The 26708-nt window shown below is 38.9% G+C and overlaps 1 protein-coding gene across 14 annotated transcripts in view; it reads right to left on the bottom strand.

The window, feature by feature from the left end:
• Nucleotides 1-24786, bottom strand: part of LOC120525036 (E3 ubiquitin-protein ligase TRIM39-like) — a 133196-nt gene extending 108410 nt beyond the window's left edge. For 9 of the 14 annotated variants that reach the window (XM_039747092.1, XM_039747068.1, XM_039747028.1 and 6 more), the window contains exon 1: nt 23752-23828. The gene's annotated coding sequence lies outside the window, so the exon portion shown is untranslated. Of the gene's footprint in view, nt 1-23751; nt 23829-24701 lie in introns of those variants that run through there. The other 5 variants (XM_039746993.1, XM_039747019.1, XM_039747009.1 and 2 more) reach the window with 5 other exon arrangements.
• Between the last annotated feature and the right edge of the window lie 1922 nt (nt 24787-26708).

Below are 26708 nucleotides of genomic sequence, written 5' to 3' on the forward strand. Positions count from 1 at the left end.
TCCAGTTTCACTACTATGTAGGCAGAGCCACAGGGGATGGCTAGTAATTTTTATTTAAGTATATGCTTTCTTTGTCTGATGTCTTTTTAGTTTTACTATGTACGACTAACTCCTTAAATGTAATATTCACACATAAAAAGAATTGTTTTAGCCATTAAATACATAAGATTGTACAAAAAGAAACCTTCTATCCAAATTTAATTTGTGTAATTTTTAACCTGGCTTATAAGGTTTTCTGGCACCTTGCACTGCAAACCTAATGCTGTTGTCTATGTACTGCTTAAAATATTTTAAGTTTCATTCATTCCTCCCCTTCCTGAACAGACACCTCATTCCCCGTAATTTCCTAATTAGGACACCAGACCAATTAATTATTTTTTCCAGGGTAAAGGCTTACATTTCTGGAGCCCTTTTAAACTCCTATTTAAAATCAGGTGGTTTTCTAGTGCCTGTCTCAGATGAAAAGAAAAATGTTAGTTTTCTCAACAACTTCTTGTTTATCTCAAAACTGTAAAAATGTTATGAGAAAGTACATGAAATAATATGAATCTATAGCCTTTGAAATTAAAATGTGCACTGAAAAAAATATTGTTTAAGAAAATACTGTTGTGTATGGCAATTGTCATCAAAAACACAAAAAACTTCCACATACAATTTCTGAGTAAAAAACATCATATGACTGGACTTGCAACTACTAATTTGGAAATCACAAGGTCTCTTATCTTCACATTCTTTTCGGTCATTTTTTTATAGAAGTTATGCATTATTCGAAGCATTAAACAAAGAGGATCAAACCATGAAGCAATAGCACAGTTGCTTTTATCTGCAGTAAAACACTATGAGTCTGTATTTTAATACTTCAGTCACCCTGTTGTATTCTGCAATAATCAAAGCAGCTTAGATGATACAATTATAACCAGGCAAAAGCAATCTTTGCGAAAATTTCGAAGCATTGGGTCTTATGATAGTACCTTGTGACAAAAGCATGACTTTGTATTACACTTTGTTGCATTTACTGTGAACACATGTCCACTCAATAGCATTTGACGTAGATTTTAAAATACTGACCAAACGCAGACAAAGTGGGCATTGTCCATTCTGACAGGCTTTAGTTGCACACCAGGCCTGTTAAGAAAGCAGATTCAACAGGGATGCAGGCATCCAGCTGCCCCTTCCCCCCACTTGCATTCCAAGCTAAGCAATCAAACTCCGGCTTCTACCAGGATTTGCCTGGACTTCATCTGATAAGAAAGGTATAAATCAGAATTGACCTGACATCTCTTCAGAGCCCCGTCTGCAGACCTCTTGAGCCAGAAGGTACAAAATGGACTCAAGCAAGGAAAAAGACCTGTAATTCAAAGGATGTCAACTAAGATGAACAGAAGGTTCACCTATTAAAAGACACTGATTTTGTAACTCAAATCAGGGGAAGGTTCAACCTTCCTTTAAAACTGCATGGAACTCATATACCTCAAAATTTCACTAAATCATAATGAATACATTTTTTGACCATAGCTTTCTGAATGATACCCTGAAGTAAATTTCAACTTAATTTATAGTTTTGACCAAAGGTAACTCCAAAATCTAGACCACTATCTAGAAATAATTCATTTAGGCACTCCACAAAGACGTGCAATTTCCTTGATAACAATGTTAGCAGAGTCTATAGAAGTAGATAGCTTTTGCAAAGTGTACACACTGAAAATCTATCCACAACTAACAATATAACAGTTATTCCAAGGGACAGGTGAAGATCTGTAATAAAAATTACAAATGATCCCTTCCAAGGATGAAAGTGGCAGAGGTTGAAGAAGACCCAGAGCAAGTCTGCAACAACATTTGGACCTACTGTGTTACAGATCTTACATGCATTTACAAACTGCATACATAATGTCTTGATCCATTTGTTCCCACCAAATCTTGCAGTTCCCTAAATGGTAATATTTAACAAAAATCTTTCTAGGGGTAGGATATTTTCTGGATCACTCTTATATTCTGTGATGGGCATCCGGGGCCGGCTGGGACGCCCCTGCTGCATATGTTCCGGGGGAGCAACCATGGGCAGCTCAGTACCTCCCTGGGACGCTTGGTGACAGCCTCCCTGGCCAATGGCGATTCCCCAACCTCCCGCATGGCTCCATAGGAGATGGAGTCCTCCATAGCCTGGTTGGGAACTGGGGTGGCCGCTAGTGGGTGCTGCCTGGAATCAACAGCCCGGCTGGACAAGTCTTCAGCCCCACCCGGAAGGGCAATTGGGACCAGGTGGTCAAGCACCTGGAACACTTCCGGGTGGGCTATAAAAAGGACCAGGCACCACCACTCAGCAGCCAGAGTCGGGAGAAGGAAGACTAAGCTTGAGGAGGAGTGGTGGTAAAAGAAGAGAGAACTGTTGTGGGTCTTTGGTGTGCTTTGGGACTGTACTTGGCCTATGGGGCACGGGGATGGCGTGCCCCACGGTTGAAGAGAAAAATAAAACGCCTGTTTATTTTATGTGTGCCTCCGTGTGCATCTCTGTCGGGTCAGGCGCCTATATAGCGCATTTGTTACACTTCATTAGGATTAAACTATCTCAAATGGGTTTCTGCCTTATCTAACTTGTTTTCCATGCTTCCAATTTCCATGTAGCCCAAATAAATTTAGGATTCTGATGAGTGAACTAAAAATAACCCAAAGTTAATTTGGGGGGATTTACGGCACAAATGAAGATGGTGATCACTTCACAGTTTAAACACCTAGTTTGCAGTAGTGCAGTAAATTTTAAGACATCACTTCCAAAGGGGTTGCCGTGTATAGAAAGTCACAGGGTTTAATTTTTAAGAAGATTTTCTTGACACCAATATTCTTCAATAAAGCAATGATAATAAAGTTTCTAGCTGCACAACAAACTAATAATTCTGTAACTTGAAATGTGTTAATTGTTACAGGAATCATTAGATCATTTTCAAAACACTGTTGGCTACGGCTGCCAATATTTATCTTTACTTTTGTCAGCTTATTCTAAAATCAAAAGTCCCGAGTCCCCACAGTAAAAACACAACCTTTCACTTAAATATGTTCTCCGCTTACTAGCAGGTATTTTTTTTTTCTTCAAAGGAGTTTTCAAGATTGGCGACACATTTTAACCATAATTTCTATCTTTCTAGAGCCAAAGAAGAAAGTTAATCAAACATACTGAATACTACTGAGTTGAGGTTATTTACTTATTTTTGATTAAAATAATAAAAAGACAATAACAAGTTGAAAAACAGTATTTTTTATATATAAAATTGAAAAAAAAAAACCCACATGGGCACCCAGAGCTATATAAAGAGAAGACAGTGAAATAGAATTAATAAAAAACACAGATCACTGACAAGTCTGTGAGGCCCACATGAATGGCCAAGAAAACTACTGAAATGATATCAAATTAACTCAAGGGTTCGCAGTCAACAATGACTGAATCGTGGAGGAAGGGTTTTCCCATTTACTAACAGTATTTGCAGGTACCCCATTTATCTGAGGGGCTGACAGAGTTGAACTTTTTCATTAAATTTGCCTCTCCTTCTCAGCTTGTTTTGATTCTTTTTTTTAACATCTCAGGATCCATTGTAAGATAATCCAAGATTAGGTTCTGACAAAATATAAAAGAAAAAAGCAGAGGGAAAGTCTTAGGAAAGACCAGAAGATAGAAAAAGACAGAATTTAGGTGAAAATATAACTTGCAACAGTCAAAGAACAAGGAGATCAAAACAAAACCAAAACTTCCAAGTCCAAAAGGCTTAACAAAAACAAACTTCAAAAACAATGCAAAAGTCTAAGGTGTAAAGTATTTAAACACACACTCCTAGCAACATGAACACTTTGTTTACTTTGCATATCAAGAATCTTGGACACTGTGTAATGCCATCTTAAATACCCCCTGGATACTAACATCATGATTCATTAGATTGGGGTCACATGATCCAAAATGACTGATTGACTTGATTTTGGTTGTGGTTCCAAATAAAGTCCCCTTGACCGATTGATCAATTGACAGATAGAGCTTTATTTAGAGCCACAGCCAAAGTGGCAATGGATATAAAAATGACACCATGAAATTAAACAGAAATAACATTTTTTAACATCTTGAAAGTAATATGATTATTGCAGAACAAATACAAAAAGGGGTGATAAAATAAAGGAATAAGTGTGATCAATAATCCCTTCTTAATAGTGCCCCCATCAACTGAATGTTTATTTAATGGGAAGCATTTTAATTGCTGAAAGATACACCGGTGATTCCCAACGTGGGGCAAATGCCCCGCGGGGGACAATTTGATTTTTTAGGGGGCAATTTGAGAATTTAGGTATGTTAAACAATTTATAAAACAATTTCTTAGTGATATTATTTGTCAGTACTTCGACTATCCTTTCCCACTTTTGTTTCCATGTTCTTTGGAAGTTTGTTTAGACCAAATTAATGACATTATGGGCTTCCTCCACGTGAGTAGGAGTTCACTTTTTGAATAGGTAATAATAAGAATAAGGTATATGTTACAGTGGGGGACATCATGATTTTAGATAGGCTTAGGTGGGGCATGGCCAAAAAAAGATTGGGAAATACACCATAAGTAATTCTTATTGGAACAGTTAAACAGGATTGACTGACTACCAATGCCCATGGCACCAACCTCCACCAGCAATAGAAAATTTACTTTTTCTCATGTAATTCTGGCCATTTATCCACTAAACGGACAACACCTCCAGAACCCCACTGTTTGTTTCATATTCACCAATGCTGTGAGACCTTTGGTTAAAACTGAGCAAATGTTGTATAGTTTAACTCTTCAGCCTGCGTTCAGCTTTGTTTACAAAAAGATGATTTGAATCATAAAGGTCTAATGCCATTTCCAGCATCTTACCATCAATAAAGTGAATATAAATAACATTTCTGCCTCTTCAGAATAACAGGTTGTAGGTTGCTGATTAACAATATGCCTAAACTGTTTAAAAAAAAAATCTTCTTTCATCTCATAGTCATTCATTATTTACTGTGTCCAATGTGAAAAACGTTTTGCACTAAAGACAACAATTTTGAAGATTAGAAGAGAGAAGCCAGGTTAGCCATAACCAGAAAGAGCACAATTAAAAACAACAGGCAAAATGAGAACCAGAAAATCTAAGTAAAATCTAATTTTGGCAAGAGTCAAAACCAAAAAAACAAATGCAAGCACTGTTAGGTATTTATTTTAGAATTATACCAATAATTGGAAGTCACCATGTTTTACAATCATAGTACCATGATGTCATATATTATGAGATTTCTGACACATAATCACTGGCAACCTCTAGTACAAATAAAACAACATGTATTCCTAAAAATCTGAAAAATAGACACAGCAAAAATAGTTCAAAATGGTCTCATGGGAAAAAAAGAAGGAATTTGCAATCCATAATGCCAAGGTTTTAATTATATGCAAACATTTAGCCAATTGTCAATAAGTCACAAGCTACAAGGCATTCTGGAAAAATAAATGAATCAAAGGAAATACTATATAGAAAAAGAGCAAAATTTAATTGTATCGTAATTAGTCATAGTTACTTCTACTAGTATTGTATGCTCTTAGATGAAAAAGCCAGTGGACAGTAGAGCAGTAGTTATACCACTAGGGAGGCACAGTCACGCTGTGGTTAATGCTGTTGACTCTAGAAGAGGGGTGCCCAACCTAGGGTGCCCACACCATCTGGAGGTGTGAGATGGTATTTCAGGAGGTGCCACAAAGAAGAAGGCTGTGTCTTGAGTCACCAAAATTGAGTGTGGTGGGATGTCTGACTTTACTGTGGTGCAATCTGTGTCTTTTAGTGTGCCATCACTTATTAGTTAGAGCCCCTGTTCTATGATATAAAAACAATCAAGCATTGTGCGTGTAATTGTCACGTGTGAATGACCTACAGAAATGTGTATTCTCACAAATTCCCTGCTGTGGATGGAGCAGTAGAAAAAGAGAGTAACTTTTTTTAAGAGAATGGAAGTTGGACTGTGCAATGATCTATAGAGAAGGGTGAGGTCTAGTATTGATGTCTGTGCAAGCCCTGATTGTGAAATGTCACTGATTTTGAGGTTTGATTGACATTTTTGACAGTGGGGAACTGGATACAACATCTGCTGGTTACACTCAGCCCATCTCTCCTGCTGGTGGTCATGGAAGCACTGCAGCAATTTTAACTGTGCAGTGCATCTGTTTTTGATTTTGACTCAAGAAAATATGCCTTCCACTTTTATGAGGCCTCCTTGTGACAGATAATAAAAGAAAACTAGGAAAAATGGCTTTAACAACAGACAGATGTGCAATTAAATCATATGAGTATTTTTTTCTAAACACCGCTAACTTTTGGCCCAGTATATTCTGTGTTACTAATTTACACAGCCTACAGAGCATGAATCACAGCAAGAGGCAGTGTAGTGAAAAGAGCACACAAAAAGTTCATTATATTTTGTACAAGTAACAATAATTCGGAACTGAACTGATTACACTGCACTGAATTTTTAACAAAATCCTTAGATTTTTTTAAAGATCCAAGCCACCCTTTCACTGAAAAAGTTAGATTGTGTGATAGAGAAGATTGAAGCTCTTCTTCTGAACTTTTTTTAATATAACTTGAGCCATTCTTCCTGAGTATTTGTTAATAAAGGAACTGAGGACAATATGTTTGAGTAAGTAAAGAGACTCACTGAGAACATGCAAAACACATGTGGACCCTGGCGCTGTGAGGCAGGAATGACTGCTCTGTGATATCACTGAGCCTACATTAAAAAATACTGAACTTACTAAACCTCAACATGATTACACTTAGATGGATGTATGCTGGTGCACACAGGCACCTCAACCTTCGTTCCACTACAATTTCAAAGGGTGAGCTGGACTCCTTCCTACTCCTCAATATAATATACTAATGTCAACATACTGCGATCTCTAAAGAACCAACCAACTCTTTGATAATAAATATTAATATCAACTCACTCCAATCTTGATGGAGGGGAGGACTTAATTGTAATGAAGACAGCACAACACAGACTACCACCAGTAAACCGATTCAAAATTCAAACACTGTCTGTTCAATTCTTATTACATGCCACATGCCTGCTCAATATTGTCTCTCACAGGAGTGCACAAGCCCATCAATCCTGTGGTGATATGTATATGCAAAATACTTAAATAGCTTCCATACAGTATATGTGATTACTTCCCAAAGTGAATCCATGCCATTTGGGCTGAAAGGTGGCCGCCGTGGAGGATGAAGTGAAGCGAAGTAATGTGTACAGCCAGTCTCCTTTTAAAATGCCTGTATATCACAACATTTTGCTTTTTTCCTTCTTAAAACAACATGAATACATGAACAACATGAATATGCAGCTCTGCAATACGTACTGTCAGAGATGGCTGGGGTGGCGACCCGGCTGGGACGCCCAGGAGGACTGGAGGAAGGCTTGCGCCTTCCCCAGACCATGTGGGGGCGACCAACCTGGTTGCTTTTGGAGCCCTGGACCTCAGCACTTCCACCACACCCGGAAGTGCTGGAGGGAAGAAGACTGGGGACACCCTGAGTGCTTCCGGGTGTGCAGCCGGCACTTTCACTACACAGGGGAGTGTCCGTGGAGGAGTGTCGGGAAACACCTGGAGCTCATCCAGGCATGTATAAAAGGGGCCGCCTCCCTCCATACCATGGCTGGAGTCGGGTGGAAGAGGACATAGCTCGGAGGAGAGGAGTGGAGGCGGACCAGAGACAGTGAAAGGCATAGTGAGAAGGCCTGGACTTGAGGGGTGATTGGTGCTGCGGCACTGGGTTGTGCTCACTTTTGTGAATATAGTGTAAATAAACGTGTGTGCGGTGAAACCATCATGTCTACCTGTCTGTGTCGGTGGGATGCGGTTCAATACTCAAGAACGTGTTTGGCTTGAAAAGCTGACATATCTGGTATGTTTTAAGGGTTTTTCTATCACCTATGGACCAGTGTACATGTATGCCCCATTGAAAGCTACACAAACAGATAAGGTATTTTTAAATTTTATAAAAAAAAGAACACTACACTTTAGACAGCAATTTCATGTAACAAATGAATACAAGGCATGATTTTGAAGAAACAACTTTGACTTGAAAAATAATCAACTTATCCTTTAAATTGGCTTAATATAGGTTTGTGTAGAAATGTGCCCCATTTCTACTGTCTTGACCCCAAAGCTGCAGAGATAAAAACAAAAGTGGTTTAAGCACATTTGGAAATTGATTTATAGTCTTGCTAAGGCCGTTGTTATTTTGATGTTTATAATTTTTTTGTTGTTTTGAGGATCATTAAAATTTATTAAGTTCTCACTTCTGTATTTGTGTCCACATAGTTTGAATAAAGCTAGATGGAGGTGACTGTCCTACAAACAGAATAATGTTAAAGTAAAGGGACAATACAGATAAAGTCTAAAATGTAAAGTGTCACTAAATACATTATGATTAGAGAATAACAAATTGGTTTCTTCTGGCATTCTGCATGTGAAAAATTAATGGAAAACATTTGAACACATTTAAAATTAAAACACATTCTTTCACAAAATAAGCATATCTAAAAATGCAAAAGAAAATATGACTTTATGTCGGTGCACTAGTATCTTGAATGTTATGGCTTTATGTATAGACTTCGATGTAATATATGAGAAATAAGGGAGCCTACCTGTTTAATGATATTACACAGTGTGATTAGCACTTTAATCTGATTTGTGAGTTGATTTTGATTCCAGCCATCTACAATTCTGCATTTGATGTAAGCCTTTTTGAGAATGTTTGAATGTTTAAATCTGGAAGTTTCAAACAGGAAGTGAGTGAGTGAGATGCTGTTTGCTTATCAGTAAATACTTGCTTTTGCATTAATCTCTATATATAATCTTCATTTGGATCTTGATCTTTGTCTGTCCGCGAATTAATTAGAAGAAGAAGCACTAGATGGCAGTAGAGAGACAGCTAAAACATAGGCATTGCATTAAGAATCTCCTCCAGGCTTATACTACTGAAGACTGTTGTACTCCAGTCACACCTCAAAACACAGACATTCAAACTAAACAAATTGTTGTGCTTTAAATTAACTAAAGTGATCTTCATTTAGATCTTGATCTTTGTTTGTCCGCGAATTCCACGCATGCGTAGACCACCTTCCAGTTTAGTACGTTGTTGTTACTCACAGATGTCAACAATGTGCCGGAATAACGAAAGGGGTAGTGGACAGTGTTATGCTGGTTAGCTCCTGAGGCCTGGTTAGAGAATGAGATTGCCGAAGATAAAAGGTACGTGCCTACGTAACATATGAATGAAAGAAAGACAGTGGGTAAAATGAATAACAACGTAACAGCACGTTCCGAAAATTATTATTGTTACATTGTAGCCGGCGAGTGCTGCGCGTCTCACAGTTGTACCGTGGCTTGCTCACATGTCAGTGAAGTGATCCCTATTTATGCTTTAAAGAGCCTGGATACCTATGTGTCCCTCTTTTATAACCATTGCTCCGTGTATATTGCCTTACTCTTTCGATTGCCACAAAGCAACCTGCGAGATTGGAGAAAGGTTGAGAAGACATCGTGAGAGGAAACGATAGCGTCGTGAAAATGAGACGGACTGTGAACAGACAGAAGCAGAAATGCTCCTACACCACCACATAATTACTATTTGGACAGTGATTCTGAGTAGGCTGTTCCTGTCGAATCAATGTCCAAGGGTTTTCTTTTGTAATTTTGTTTCCCTTATAAAAAATCATAATGCTGTGCGACGAAGGGCCCAGTTCACGACTGGCAGCCGTGTTTAAACAGGGAGCCCTTCACAGACAACTTTAACACGCGCAACATAGTTGGCCGCACATAGCTAGTCTTAAATAACAGAGTATTTCACTGGATAAGAGTCATGTATGCTTCCACAATAGTGATGAGCGAACCCCACTGAATTTGCCTCAATCTTGATTTTGACAAAATGGTTTAAGAATTTTGGCAAACTCACCAAAATGTATTAAAGTCAGCAGAGAAGGGGAAACTGAACCAGTTGTGGAAACCAGTGCCTCAGCACCAATCACCCCAAAGTCCAGGCCTCTTCCAAATGCCTTGTCCTTTCTTCAGGCCGCCTCTTGCCTCTCCTCCAGAGCTCTGTCCACTTCCACCCGACTCCAGCCATTGTATGAAGGGAGGCGGCCCCTTTTATAATCACCCGGACGTACTCCAGGTTACTTCCCGGCAATCTTCCACCTACCCGCCCCAGTGTGACAGAAGTGCCGGCTTCATCCCTGGAAGCACTCTGGGTGTCCCTGCTCCTCTTCCCCCCTCTTATGGGTGTGGTGGAAGTGCTGAGGTCCAGGGCTCTCCAGGCATTGAGGAGGCCCCTGGTGGTGACTATGGGCCCCTAAAGGGCTGAGCTTCAATGCTCTCTATCCATGGTCCCCAAAGCAGCCAGGGCGGTCACCCCCTTGTGGTCTGGAGGAGGCGCAAGCCCTCCTCCAGTCCTCCTGGGCGTCCTGGCTGGGCACCACCCCCAGCCGCGTGCCACAGAGTTTTGAGTGGTATCATAACGGTCTTTAAAGTGTCCTTGAAGCCTAGAGAAGTATCTGCCAACTATGCTGGAAAGATTATTGTGGCCAAACATATGGCCTCAGTAGTGAGGTAGCAGTACTAACTGCTGTGCCACCAAGCCTCCTTGAGATTTTGACACATATCGGGCTGTGTTGTCACTTTCTGGACCCGGTTCTCTTTTAGAGAAAACACAATTTCACACAAACCGAAATCAGAGAAATGCTGGATCAACTGTGGTCATGTACAGGTCTCATATCTCACAGTAATAATAACCTTTTATAAATTATTGAATGCATTATACAATCAACTTAACCCGATGCTTGCCTCATGTGCCAGGCCTCCCCACCCATCTGCATTTTGCAGACTGTCACTGAATGTCTACGGTGCTGCTCCTGTAAGCAGTTGGATTACTCAAGTATTGTTCAAGTTAGCAGGCCAGTAAGAGCAATAATTAATTTAGTTTAACATTACTGAAAAACAAAGAGGATCAGGTTAGGCATATGACACGTCATTGAGCAAGATTACAATCTTCAAAAGCAGAAGCCACGATATGAGCTGTGCTATAAATAATTCCCTGAAGGGTATGCACACTATACTGAAACACATAGGAGAACACAGGCATTGCCTATTTAAACATAGTAAGTCTACAGTTAACGATATACACTTGAAAGTAAAATGCAGTCACCATACACTATTCAATTTGAACGAAAGCAGTCTGGAATTAAACGGGACTTTGAGAGAAGGGTATTACTGCAGACCAGAGTCATTATGGGTGGATCTGAAGGCGGGATAACTGTGGATCAAATTCGACTACAACAAATTATATTGTGCTAATTCAGAACTTCGACGAATGAGATTATTGTTACTCTATGACAATCAAAAACTCACCTGTCCAATTATCAATGTTTGAAGTTGTCTTTCAAGTGTAACTTTCACCAAATGTTTCACAGTTCGTGATCCCTACTTCTTTGAGGTTTCGCCATATAGAGTTTCCTCTTAAGTAACCTGCCGTTCTACCAAGCGACAAAACTCCATTAAACAAAAGGAGACAGAAAAAAGAAGCTGCGGCGATGAAACTCCATTAGACAAAAGAAGATGAAGTGATGAAACTAACTGCTCGTATTATTGACAATGGAAGTAAGTGTGCCTCAAAATGAAAACGTTTGAAATTTGCAGTTTTTTTCGTATTTTTAATAACTTTGGTTTGCATGATTATGTTTGTACCGTGAACCTTTACGTTTCTATTAATAATCATTTTCGCTGTAGTAATTGATTTATGTTCAGTGCTTAAAGTGGACTGGCACTCAGCGGTACCAGCAACTCTTCAAATTCCATAAGGCAAGTTTCATGAGAACTCCTTGACTGTGCATGGAAAATGAAAAAAAAACTTTTTACAAGCATCTAGGAAAAGCTTGATCAGTTATTCTGTTGTGAAGTAGGCTTTTGATAAAGTTCAGATTGACTACAGTAGTGCACGATATTACCTTTTTTCTTTAAAGTTTAGTTCCTTATGTTGGAGTAATGTGTCTAAATTGTAATACCAAATAATCTGCCATGTTTTTGTACCGTCAATTTTAATAGAATTTCATGGTAGTTTGGTGCAGACGATGCCTACCATTTCTAAATTGTTAAAGATTTTCCTGCAATGGGCAGTGCACCACTTAATTGTATGTGACACAGACTGACAGTCGCGATGTTCACAGAGCCTTTTCAATTTAATTACCAGTGAAATTTATATTTTTTTCTTTCATGCAGCTTGCTACAAGAATATCTTCTGGAAATTGGATGTTAATGAAAAATAAGGTAAATTGCAAACAACCATTTCTTAAACTTGTCATTCACTTGTAGTGTTTGACTTTCACATGTGTCTTTTTTTTTCTTTCCTTCTTTTCCTAGGACATCCCTGCTGGTTCAGTAGACTGTGGAATAGACATGTTGCCCTCCACTATTAATGACACTCCTTATAAAAATGTTAATTTTAAAAATATTTATTTCTTTTTGAGGGCTTTGTTTTTCTTTGAATGAAATTGTTTCAATTAAAAGTCAGATGTTTCTAATTTTTTCAGTGCAAGGTGACATTCCTTTGGCAAACAGGGATTTTGTTTCTAACCCAATAATAGTGGAGAGCACTTTATATATCCTTTTTATCTTAGGATGACATGCCTGTGACTTGCATATTACTTTCGGTAGTGTCCAGATTGGTGTATTCATAATACTCTGAAATAATTAATGTATTCTAAAAAACTATTGAGATAACCACCAACAAAAGTTTTTCTAGTGAACCACTGAGGAATTCTCACAGTTTGAACTCTGTTCCAAACTGTCCACTTTTATGAGAAAACAGGAGTGTTCAGACCAAAACCAGATAGCTTGCACATGACAAAATACTACATATGACATTTCTGTGTGTCCACAGTGTAGGAGAGCATGAAATACGGTTGGAGTTCATCATAAAGGGCCATGGAGCAGATGATCACTTGCTGGTAACTTAGTTCAGATAACAAGTAAAACTTTGTTATTGTAATCCGTAGCAAAGAGCTATGATGACTTTATAGCACCAAACTCTTGTATTTGCTTGTCCAACAGGCTGTTGTATCTGAAAAGGTGTCATCCAAATGGTTTAAAAATGATGAAGATCCTAAAGGTCACTGGTAATGACCTATATACAGTAGAAGATGAGGAGCTGACAGATGGCCTCTACAACTACCTGATGAAGTGCTGTCAAGAGCTGTAGGTACTTTTGAAAAGATCAGCAGTGTTCACATAATTCTGGATGTGCTGATGCCAGAGGCTCATTTGGCTTCAGTGAATCTCTAATGAGTATAGAAAGTGTCTCCATGAGTAAGAAACAGAAGGTCTGTTCATTGATGGACCAGCAGACAGTGAGTGGGACGTCACGTGGTGTTGGGGAGCAGATAGTCCTTTCTTTTTATTTTCAGCACCATTATTCTGTTAATCAGAATACCATTTTATTTGTAGTGAATTTAGACAATAATATAAACTAAATACATATAAAAAAGTGAAATTTAAAATATGTATTAATACACTTTTAGTATTGGTGAAAATTAAATCTTTTTTTTTTTAAAGAGAGCAAAGAGTTTGACAAACTTGTGCTTCAACTGTTGCAGTACGAGGACAGACAGCATCACTAAGGCATTTCAACATGGGATTCCATCTCAGCCACTCCTCTAAGATGGCGCCTGAGTGTGTGGGGTGCCATTTTGTTGTGTTAGCTCTGGTTATATTTGAGTTGCTTTTGACTTTTGCTGCTCTAGATATTGATGCTCTTTTGGTGTATGATTGCCAATCTCTTTTTGAACTGCAAAGTGTTGTTGAAGAAAAGTTTTATGATAGTGCCCAGGAAACTTTGCCACCACTTTTGTCGGAGATTCCTGATTGTCTCCATTGTGCTCCAGTTTCACTTTACCAGAGGAGGCGCCGTCGTCGCAGAGGTAAACGCAGCAGTAGGCTGGTGAGGCTGAAGGCCTTCTCTGCTGGGTCTTCGATTGGATTTGGATGGGCTTGTCCCCTCGTTTCTTTTCGACATGGATGGGATCCTGCTTACACTTGGTTGGTGCCTGTGGCAGGGTCAGAGGAGTTCTTCTGGCTGTCACAGCCCCGCTGTCTCTACTATCTTTACCCCCGACAATGCGGAGCGGTTTTGGGAAATCTGTGGCCTCTTCGCCGGGTTCCTTGGAATGCAGGCGCCCCAATGACACCGGCTCCTGCCAGGATTGGTCTGGTAAACGCTAGATCCCTGTCAAACAAAACTTTTATTCTTAAGGATTTTTTCATCTCCAATGGACTGGACTTTCTCTGTGTGACGGAGACTTGGTTGAATGTTGGGGAATCCAGCGTTTTTTCAGAGCTTCTACCTTCGGACTGTGCTTATTTTAATTCTCCTCGGACATCAGGCCAAGGAGGAGGAATTGCAACTGTTTTTCTTAATAAATATAGATGTAAGCAGCTTTTTTTATCATCTTTTCCCTCCAGCTTTGAAGTGAGCCTATTTGAGCTAGGTTGCCCGCTTTCAGTATTGTTTGCTGTGATTTATCGGCCTCCTAAATATAATAAGGACTTTCTCAATGACTTCTCCGATTTATTGACTGAAATTGTGCCTAAATATGATCGAATCCTTATTCTTGGAGATTTTAATATACATGTATGTTGTCCTGATAAACCGATGGTGAAGGACTTTCTAAGCCTAATTGACTCTTTTAGTTTTATGCAGTGGGTGTCTGGACCGACGCATGAACTTGGGCATACGGTGGATCTTGTTCTATCGCTTGGCTGTTCTGTGGCGAATCTGAACATTTTGGATGCAGTGTTTTCAGAACATAAGCCTGTAATATTTGATACACCTTGTCCTGTAAAGCTAGTAAATCCCGTGCTTCCGTGTGGCGCTGTCGTGTCATTAATCCATCTACTGCTGTACATTTTTCCGCTTTGTTTAGTAAATGCGATCTTCCTGAACCTGCGTCCTCCAATACGGAGGAGATCTGCTCCTGGTTTTATTCCACCTGCCGAACTGTTTTAGATGCTGTGGCTCCATTGAAAACCAGGCAGCCTAAAATAAAATCTGAGCCCTGGCTGAACGACACAACTCGTGCTGTCAGACGCGAGTGTCGAAAAGCTGAGCGTAGGTGGAGAAAGGATAATTTGCATGTATCTTTTCAAGTACTGAAATATTGTTGGCGTCGTTGTAAGTGTATTGTGAAAGATGCTAAAAGAGCATACATGTCAAATATCCATCCATTTTCTAACCCGCTGAATCCTAACTACAGGGTCACGGGGGGCTGCTGGAGCCAATCCCAGCCAACAAGGCAGGAACCAACCCACCGCAGGACACACACAAGGGCCAATTTAGAATTGCCAATCCACCTAACCTGCATGTCTTTGGATTGTGGGAGGAAACCCACGCAGACACGGGGAGAACATGCAAACTCCACGCAGGGAGGACCCGGGAAGCGAACCCGGGTCTCCTAACTGCGAGGCAGCAGCGCTACCACTGCACCACCGTGCCGCCCATGTCAAATATTATTTTGTCAAACTGTCATAAACCTTGTGTGTTATTTGATATTATAGATAGGGTTTTAAATTATCCACAGAATGCCTCTATGGAACCTTCTTTTGAGACATGTGAGAAATTTTTGCACTTTTTTGTGGATAAGGTGAATACTGTTAGGGCTCATATACCTTTCGCTTATGACCCTTTAACTGTTTTTTCCTGCTCTGCTGTTTTTCATCAGTTTGAGCCGATGACCCTATCTTCTTTATTTGAGATTGTTGGTCAATTGAACCCCTCAGGTTCTCCTTTTGATGTTGTTCCACCTTCTCTTTTTAAAGAGATTATTTCTGTTTTAGGGTCATCTCTTCTTGCTATTATTAATAGCAGCATTTCCTCAGGTGTAGTTCCTAATTTGTTTAAACATGCCATAGTGCAACCATTGATTAACAAAACCAAATCTAGATCCCACTGTGCTATCTAATTTTAGACCGATTTCCAAGCTTCCATTTTTGTCCAAAGTTTTGGAGAGAAGTGTATACTGTATATTCAACTGAAAGCTTTTTTTAGATGAAAAGGATGTGCTTGAAGTGTTTCAATCCAGTTTTAAGCCGTTTCACAGTACTGAAACCGCATTACTGAAGGTTTTTAATGACATCTTTCTGGGAACAGACTCAGGGGATTATGTGGTTTTAGTTTAACAGCTGCTTTTGATACTATAGATCATAGTATTTTATTATCTCGTTTGGAGCATTGTGTGGGCATTCGTGGTACTGCCTTAGCGTGGTTTAAGTCGTACTTGACTAGAAGAACTTTTTCAGTGAGGCTAGATAAATTTAGCTCTTCCTCTGCTTCACTATCATGTGGGGTTCTGCAAGGCTCCATACTTGGTTCTCTGCTATTTTCTTTGTATCTCCTGCCTCTTGGCTCAATTTTTAGAAAGCATAAAATTGCTCTACATTGTTATGCAGACGATACTTAGGTTTATGTATCCCTCAAACGTAAGGATGCTTATTCCATACAAACTTTGGTTATGTACCTAGAAGAGGTGAAAGCTTGGATGGCAGTGAACTCCTTAAATTTTAATGAAAATAAGACAGAGGTTATAGTTTTTGGTCCTGGAGTGAGTGAGTCTATTTCTCCTTTTGCTCCTGTGGATTTGGGTCCCATAGTACAATATGGTACGCCTGTTATTACAAATTTGGGTTTTAGGATAGATAAGGATTTTAGACTGGACGGTCAGATCAGTGCGGTGGTGAAATCTTGTTTTTTTTCAACTGAGACGTTTGGCAAAGATAAAAAACATTCTTTCTAAAGATCAATTCACAACAGTAATCCATGCCTTTATTACAACTCGGTTGGACTACTGTAATTCATTGTATGTTGGTGTTAGCCAGTCTACCCTGTCTCGGCTCCAGTTGGTGCAGAATGCTGCTGCACGTCTTTTATCTGGCACGCGAAAAAATGAGCATATTACACCTGTATTATCCTCACTGCACTGGCTGCCTGTTCAGTTTAGAGTTCATTTTAAGATTCTTTTATTTGTTTTTAAGTCTTTAAATGGGCGTGCTCCGCCTTACCTCGCTGAGCTGCTGCATATGCACTCTCCTTTTCGCTTACTCAGATCAGCTAGTCAGCTGTTTCTGGATGTGCCTAGGACTCAGAGAAAGCTCAGGAGGAATAGGGCTTTTTCCGTTGTGGCTCCAAGGCTCTGGAATTCATTGCCGATCTACGTTAGACAGGCCTCGTCACTGTCCATTTTTAAGTCTGCTCTTAAGACCTATCTTTTGGCTTTGGCTTTTGATTCTGTGTGAGCAGTTGATGTTATTTATTTTAACTCTTATAGCTGTTTAGTTGTTTTTATTACGTTGTAATTAATTATTTATTGTATTTTATTAATTGAGTTATTACTTTGTTTTGTTTAAATTTATTTAGTTTATGTACAGCACTTTGGTCAGCGGCTGTTGTATGTAAAGTGCTTTATGAATAAAGTTGACTTGACTTGACTAATAAACATGTCACTTGCTTTACTGGTCTTTTAACTTTTTTACTTCTGAGTGTTTGACTGTGCATAATAGAGTTGTGTATATTTGATTTAAGTATTGATGTAAATAAAAAAGGACACTTTGTTGATTAACTTCTGTATATTTGAAATGGTCTGTGTATCTGTTTTAGCCAATTCATGCCATCTGCATTTTTTCTGTAATTTTTATAACTGCATTGTAGTTTTATTACTTTTTTGAACATTACAAACAAACATATCTATCCCCATTACATATTATTTATAAATAATATATAGAAGTGGGTGTGCTTCAGTATATTCCCCGATCAGTCTGTTTATTAGAATGCACAAAGTAGATAAATTTTTCTTTCAGTTCAACTGACCCATCGTTTATTGTTAATTGTAAATATTTCTTGAAATGGTTTTACAATTTATACTGAATAATTATTAATAACATTTTGTTTTTGGTAGTGACAATACTGAGTGTTTTAATTTGCACCGGCCCAATCAACTCGCGTATTAACACAACTAGAACTGATAGATTTGAGCCTCCACTTGTATCAACACAGTCTACAAATGGTACGCTGGACTCGCAGGTAATCCCACAGGATAAAACATATTGGAATATGAGCATCCTGATCAAGACTTTGCTGTTCACTTACAAACATAGTCTAGAACAATTAGGGTCTTATTTATCTTTATTTAGGAGCCACATTTTCAATAAAACTTACATTGTCTTTAACTGAAAATGCAGCTTGTGTATATAAGAACAAAATTAAAGGAAAAGGATTGTATACGCCTGATAAATGGAGAGTCAAAACCTTTGAAGCTCAGTATTCTAAAACCATAACTCACAGCTAGAACCTTATTATTCTAAGGTCTTGACATTAAGTGTGTGTTAGTGTCTATATATATATATATATATGGGTTTTTTTTGCGACTGGAGGATAATGCTTAGACTTACAAGAATCAAAGGCAATATATAGCAAAAAATTATGTGGGTAGGGGAGTTGGCTAAGTCAGTGTGGTCAGGAGTGGGGGGGAGGGTATTGGATGTAACGTCTTGTTTATTATGAATATGTTCTTCTTAAGTTTGCATATGCTGGGTTTATGTCCAAGTGTCTGTTGATGGTGTTCTTATTTGATAACCAGGATTCAGCCAGCTCTCTGGCACTTTTCGTACTGGCCTTGAATTTTACTAGTACATTGTCCCAGTTAAATGTATGTCCTGTTGATTTAGTGTGCATATAGATCAATGATAGTGGGTCCTTTCTTCTAACGGCATTGCGGTGTTCCTGTATACGTGTTGCGATTCTTTTTGAAGTTTGTCCAATGTATACAGCTGAGCACGAACTGCAGGGAATGCTGTACACTGCGTTTTGTGTTTCTGCTGTCGATTTCTTGTTTTTAGCATTGAAGAGGACCGTGCGCAGATTGTTCGTGGGTTTGTGTGCTATTCTGACGCCTGACTTGGCCAGGATGCGCGCTGCACCTTCAGACACCTTGTGGTAATAAGGGATTGAGTGCCAGGTGGGGTGGGGGTTCTGATTGAATGAGAGACGCTATCTCTTCCATTTTTTCACTTCAAACGGATACTCAAAAACATTCATTAATCGAAGCCTACACAGAAGATGCCAAAAAACTCAGCAAGCAATTGACTTCAATCAGAACTGTGCGTCCCTCCATAGATATGCCTCCCCAGATATACCATCACTGACCCACCACCAAACCAGTCATGCTGAACAATGTCACAGGTAGCATAACGTTGTCCAGACCACTTCACGTCTGTCACATGTGCTCAGGGTGAACCTGCTTTCATCCGTGAAAAGCACAGGGTGCCAGTGGTGGACCTTCCAGTTCTGGTACCCTCAGGCCACCCTCATGAAGTCTGTTTCTGATTGTTTGGTCAGAGACATTCACATCAGTGGCCTGCCTGCTGGAGGTCATTTTGTAGGCTCTGCCAGTGCTCATCCTGGTCCTCCATGCCCAATGGTGCAGATACCGGTGGGTCCTGCTGATAGGTTAAGGACCTTCTACGAGGGGCCCTGTCCAGCTCTCCTAGAGAAACTGCCTGTCTGTCTCCTGGATTCTCCTCCATGCCCTTGAAACTGTGCTGGGAGACGGTATCCTTTAATAAGGGCGCGCACAAAAAGGCGACCTTCAAAAGGGCGACCTCAATTGGGCGCGGCGAATAAAGGCGCGCATAAATAAAGGCAAGCTTCAAAAGGGCGACTTCAATTGAGCGCCGAATAACTGCGCGCATAAATAAAGGAGTGATTCAAAAGGATGACGTCAATTGGGCGCAGCGAATAAAAGCAAACGCAACAAAATTATTACAGAAAATTTATTAGATAAACGCAATGATTGAACGTATAAAAAGGCGAAAGCAAGAATATTAAAACATCCAATTAATTAATGCATGAACTTCTAACGAACTACTTCTAACAAACTATTTCTAAAGCTCTCTATATTTTGTTGTTTTCAAAGTTACAGAAAATTAGATTAAGGCAATGAGTGAACGTATAAAAGGCGAAAGCAAGTTACACTTGAAGCTGTAGATTATGTGCAATGCCACGTAGATATTCGAGATGCGGTCTATTAGCATAATCAAGGACAATTGATTTAATTCGCTCCGAAGTGTCTCTGTAGGTCTTCCTTGGCTTTGGAATAGGCTGACCTGCAACATGCACATTTATTCGGCGCTCAATTGAGGTTGCCCTTTTGAAGGTCACCTATTTGTGCGCTCCCTTATTGAATAGAACCCTGGGAGACACAGCAAATCTTCTGACAATGACACAAAGTATTGATGTGCCATCCTGGAGAAGTTGGACTACCTGTGCCAGCTCTGTAGGGTCCAGGTATGGCCTCATGATACCAGGAGTGACACTGACTGTAGGCAAATGTCAAACAAGTGACAAAACAGATGAGGAGGGAAAAATGTCAGTGGCCTCCCTCCACCTGTTAAACCATTCATTCCTGTTTTGGTGGTCTTGCCCCCTCTACTGCACCAAAGCAACTAAAACTGATGAACAAGCCACTCTCCTACTTAACTGAACAGATCAATAGCCCACAAGTTTCATTGACTTGATACTATACACTCATTCAGAAGAGTTCCTTTAATTTTTTGAGCAGTATATATATATATATATATATATATATATATATATATATATATATATATATATATATATATATAAAATATCCTATAGAAAACTACATTGATGTACACCAGTTTTTCAGTATAAACCTATGACAAAAAAGAAATAAAATTACCAGAAATATCATTGACAACATAAATTCCCAGCTGTTCAGATTGAATTATTTAAAGACTTGACAGACTCTGTATTGTGTGTGCTAAAATGACCATTGGAGTCGTTTACAGCTTGTACAGGTTGTTATGTCAGGGACATACTGGAGTATGCTGACTCTATATGCTATTAATATGCTATTTGCTTGGGTAGTCATATAAGGTTTTGCCCAGCTGAACTATCTGCCATCTCTATCTTGTTACCAGTCGTGATGCTGAAGCACATGCAGTGCCTAGTGTACAGTTGAACTCCTGACCTCCTCCAATCTCAGAGACACTAAAGACGGGCTGATGTGTTTAGCAGACCACTAGGACCTGATGGAGTCAAATGGAGACTAAATGAGATATGAACAAACATCTGTCAAGTTTTAATCTCTAAATGTAACTTTTGCATAAGTAATATGTAGTATAATAAACATATATTTGATGATCTTAAAGAGGTATTTAAAATCCCAAAAGTAATAAAGATCCAATTAAGTCAAATAATTGAATACCCTGATTAACAGGTGCACAGTCACAAAAACTGCAAAATTATTACTCTTTTTAAGGCATAATATTTGCTCTTCACAGATCGTTTAACACAGTAAACTTCATTATAAAAAATAATAATTGAAATGTGACTATTAGCACTATGATAACTGTGTTTCTTACATTTAACATTGATAACATAGAGATAGCCAATGGATTCTTTAAAGTCACCATTTTATTACCAGCTTTCTTAATGTTGCCTCTTCCCTGATATATGAACGTGAGAGGGTCAAGCATGTGATTTGTTATATTCTGTAATCATAATACAGCTAAAAACAAACTTGACTAAGAGATCCACAAGCAAGAAACTCACTAGAGCTGCTGGTATGTTGAGAACAGACATGAATACCGGAGAATATCTTGACAGACATCAGCAAACAAAGAACAGAGGTTGACCTGCGGGCAGAAGGGGCTACAATGGAATATTAGAAATATTTAAATAAATAAACGTTGATATATAGTAATGAAAGTAATAAAACACATTTTAAGGTTGTGTATTATAGAATTAAAGACTGAACTCTGACAGTTTATTCAACGTTTAAAATTGTAATACGTTTATAGTCCCTCTTTAAGGGGATTTGTTAAATGCAGGCGACTATTTCATTTGGACATTCGAGTAAACAAAAACAGTCAAACATTTGTTTTAATCTGACTCAATCAAGTAGAGCCCACACTTAAATCTACGTTAATCCATTAAAAATAGGAGGACATAAATGTGTATTGTTACGTTCATTTAATTTTTTTCAGACGTTGTTTAGTAATGATAAATATCTCATATCCAAACTTTCATTATTATTATTTTTTCAGAACCGTTAATCATAAATGACTTTGGTAAAAATACACTGCAGTCTTAATAATGCACTCGAGACAGTGCTATAGTGTAATATATTGGCACTAGTCGACTATTGTCGCAGATGTATTTTACGAATATACACTGTGTCTCTTACATTCACTTTATCTTGACCGTCCACCTTTAGAAAATATTGTAACGACCCGGCAGCAAGCGCTGGCGGAGTGACGCCGTATGGGTAATTTATGTAAATAGTTTGTGAGGAATTTATGTAAAGCTTATTGTTGTGTCGAAATTAACTGCGTAACCTAATTGTCTTTCTTGTTGTAAGTGTTATATGTGTTTGTGCTCAATCAGTGGGGTGGGTTGGGTTATCGCCGTCCGGGGTTGTTGTTATTGTAAATAGTCACCATCAATGAGAAAGATGGCTCTGTAAATGACCTTGACCATGGCTATACAATGAGTTTTAAGCTTTGTTTTACTGGCTATCTGTTAATAAAAAGATACAACAGGACAGAGCTGTATCATTGCTAAGATTGTATCTAAGCAATTATTGCCGAGACACTCGGAGTCGTGCGGTGTATGGGACACGAGTGCTCGTTATCTAAAGAGCTGGGTGCAGCTGCGTGCATAACGCTGGCAATCCGACAGCTTGGGAGAGGTGCACGGCAGAGTTCGGCTCTAAAATCTTTAAAGACTCCACCACGGGTCGCTACAATATGTTACGCGTCCACCTTTAGAAATGATTCCCACTTTCCTTTTACGTATCCATAAGGCAATTGGCTAAAGTGGAGCATAAATGACAAATAACACCGATTGGCGATTTGTTAAATAAAAGGGCGATTGACCGCGACGTTTAAATTTTCGATTGGCTGATCTGTGCCTGACGCAAATTTAATATAAGATGGGCTGAAGTCGAAAATAATATGCACGCCCATTTTACTCCGGTCTGTACAAATATCTACTTGGACTTTGAAAAAAGTGTTTATATTTCATAGAATCTTACTGGACAACAACAGTTCACTATTATATGTTTTAGTATTTAGTGTATGTATGTATGTGGTATACTTTTAAAAATATATATTTATGTTGAACGCCACTTTATAAAACAATATTGTGGTATAAATAAAACACGATTCACAAATACGAAGTTAAGACACAAAGCACAAAGTTAATCTGTACCTCGATACGAACGTGTGACGTGTCATTATAAACATGTGACAATAATGTTGAGACACCCAACGTTAATAAACCTGATTTCTCTCAAGTCACGGGTCTGCAGAAACACGTCGCTCCGTGACATTCCTTACCGTGTAACACCGCACCTTTAGAACACTTTCAAGATTTAAAAACTGCTTTAGGTTCGTATTCAGACCTATGTAATGACATTATCTTAAATACAGAAGTTGTACTTGTCATATCCAGATAAACGCAACAGCTGTCTCGACAGAATACCTACACAAAACGAGTGCCCGAACAGAAAAATAATGCACATAAAGCAGCATGCTGCTTTATAAAACTAAACTAGGAAAGAATGCCTGCCCCAGAGAGATCGCATCGTCTCACCCTGCAACGGCGTCCACTCCGCAGACGTCCGCCAGTCCACCATAGAATTCGATTTTACGAGTATGAAGTTCCAAGACTCCGCCCCTGAGTAAAGTTCGTTTCAAATAAAGGTGTTTTTTAACAGACCGCAGTATAGCCGCAAAATAGCTAGTGCTACATGAAGGAAACCGGATAATCTTAAAAAATAATTACATTATGGTGAGGTCCGTGGTCTTAATGTGCATCATGGATTAATATGTATGATGCACTGGAGAACTCTCCACTCTATATGTGTAAGTTGAGTCTCAGGGCTTTGACAGTAGCCTATTATTTATGAAACACTAAAAAGCAGAGCACAGAACCAAACAACGACGCTACCAGGAGGCCAGGATTGATCTTATGCCGGGGATTCACTTCCCTGGGGGCCAGTAAGGGTGTGTTACAGTAAATGCTAACAGCTTAAGAAAATCATGAAATCATTGCATGGATACAGGGAAGAGCGATATAGCGCTCACGTTACATACTCAAAAGTTTATCGTGAAAAGAGAAGAACGCAGGAACAAAATAGGGAAAATAAAAAAAATCTTTAAAGGAGATTAAACAACACAATAGAAAAAATGCTGGAGTATGGGGGAAATGTGCATACATGAAAAGATGATTACATCTTGCCTGAGGAAGGGGCCTGAGTTGCCTCGAAAGCTTGCATATTGCAATCATTTTAGTTAGCCAATAAAAGGTGTCATTTTGCTTGAATTCTCACTACATGAAAATCAGAGAAAATAACGTTCAATACAAGAATTCTTAGATGTCATAATAATCCCTGAACGGGAATTTGATTTTATTAAATTAAACAAAGGATTTAAACAAAACAGTAACGGACACATCTGATTTTCTTCTATACTCCAAACATTGAAAATAAAAAGAACAACATCGTCAGCAAATTAAGTAAGCTTCTCAAAACAAAGACTTACACGGCGGAAACGCACGATTTCACGAAGTAACAAAACAGCAAGTGACGAAGATGCCCAATACCGACTTATGAGAAACGCCGATTTTGGAATGTGTTGTGATATCTGCGTGTCACATGATATGCAGATACACCCGACCCTCCCATCCAAGATACGGGCACCGCACACTTTAAATAACAGTCAATGTACTTTTTGAACAGTAGAGGACCGCAAACAGGGCTGCATTTGGAAGAAATGGGGACGTGCATAATTTGTAAATGTCCGGCTACGTGTTTGAAAAGCCTTTGTGGATTAACCGCCCACTTCGCATTCAATCATCTCCCGATGGTTCCAAACTGAATAAAGAACGGCACAACCCCAAACTATGAAAATTAATCCAAGTACAGCCTTATAGACTCAGAGAATGCATGAAAGTGGCTCAAACGCATCGTGTCTCAAGCATGGGTTCACTTAGTCCAGGCGCACTTTGATATTGCTCTTTCTGACCTAGTCCGTTCACCGCTAGGCATTTGATTTAGCGTATACTCTGTAACGGACGTCGCCATGCTGGCAGGTGTTGGATTAATTTCGGTTCCCCATGTCTCTCCTAGAAAAAAATGTCAATGAAACGTCGAATTGTGTGACATTTCACGATTAGGGCTTACGGGAAATCTACAGATCTATGCCAGGTCCAATTCCATTCCCTAAAAAAAAATTAGTCCCCTTTACTAACTGTGTTACAGATAGTGTAAAGTTGCGCGCTCAGTGCTTGATTCTTTCAATGTGCAGCGATCAAAATATGAAGGAAGTGTCACGCATGGTTACCTTATTTACACATAAAATATATATGATGATTTTACAGCTGTTTCTAACCTCTTTTATCTCAGTTCTCAGGAGTATAGTATGCAACTCTCCCAATTACACGGAAAATTTAACATGCTTTATTTACTTTGTTACAAAGGTTCGAACCTTTATAACAAGTTCTCCAATATTATTACAGACCTGAATAAACGACGAAAGGCGTTACTGCAAACAATTTCAATTCTTTCTTTTCATAAGTCAAGAAAGAAGAATTTAAAAATATATATGTACATTTACTCTGTTGTTTTGCTTTATTAACTGAAATACAGTGAATTGTTTCAATGTGATTTCCTATTCTTCTTTTATGCAAGATGTAAGAGGGCTGTACACATCTGTCCGCATTATGAAGTGTAAATCATCGAGTTTGGAGACTACACATGACTGAGTAAGAATTTACATGCACATATATATTTTTAAATTTGATAGATTAAGAACATGCCAGTAAGAATTTGTTTTCCTACCTTATGGGAAGAACTGAAATTTTGGCTGTAAATCTTTCCTCAATTATTCATGTCTAATGTTTTTTGAGAACAGAATTTCCGCAACAAAAGGCTTGTTGAATTTTGTCAGTGTCAGATCCCCTATATTGGCATTAACTATATTGTATTTAATAACACTTTGTGTTTCTTAAAAGTTAAAAGCACATATCTTAAAAACACTAAAAAATTTAAGTTGCTGACATATTTGCAATGTAAGAAATGATAGATGATATTTTAATTTGTATACTTTAATGGCTATTTTTAAAGTCTTCTGGCACTGAAGGCATGTAAATAGCGTACACTGGTAACTGATGAGATTTAAATTCGGGACATCACAAGTTAGTCATCCTGCTCCCCTCTAGCGATCATTTAAACTTCAGGAGGATATACTGTACTAAGCAACTGAGACAAAAAGAAAAATTAGAAAAATGCGTGAAATCCATGTATATTTATAAGGCCTGTGAAAGGTATTGTGATTAATGGGGCCAGTTTAATGCTTTAAAAATATTGTCACAATCATTGCAGGGAGGCAATCACCTCATACGGTGTTCATTTTCCCCCACGGCTTCGACCGCATATTAGTGATATAAGGAAAGTGAGGAGGGCTTGGCCCCTACTCCTGACGTCACTCTTCCCACTCCCCTTGGCCTGCAGCCTCTGTCTCAGATTAGCGCGAATATATCACTCCTGC

The sequence above is a fragment of the Polypterus senegalus genome, chromosome 1 (assembly GCF_016835505.1).
Source record: "Polypterus senegalus isolate Bchr_013 chromosome 1, ASM1683550v1, whole genome shotgun sequence".
In the NCBI taxonomy this organism is placed as follows: Eukaryota; Metazoa; Chordata; class Cladistia; order Polypteriformes; family Polypteridae; genus Polypterus; species Polypterus senegalus.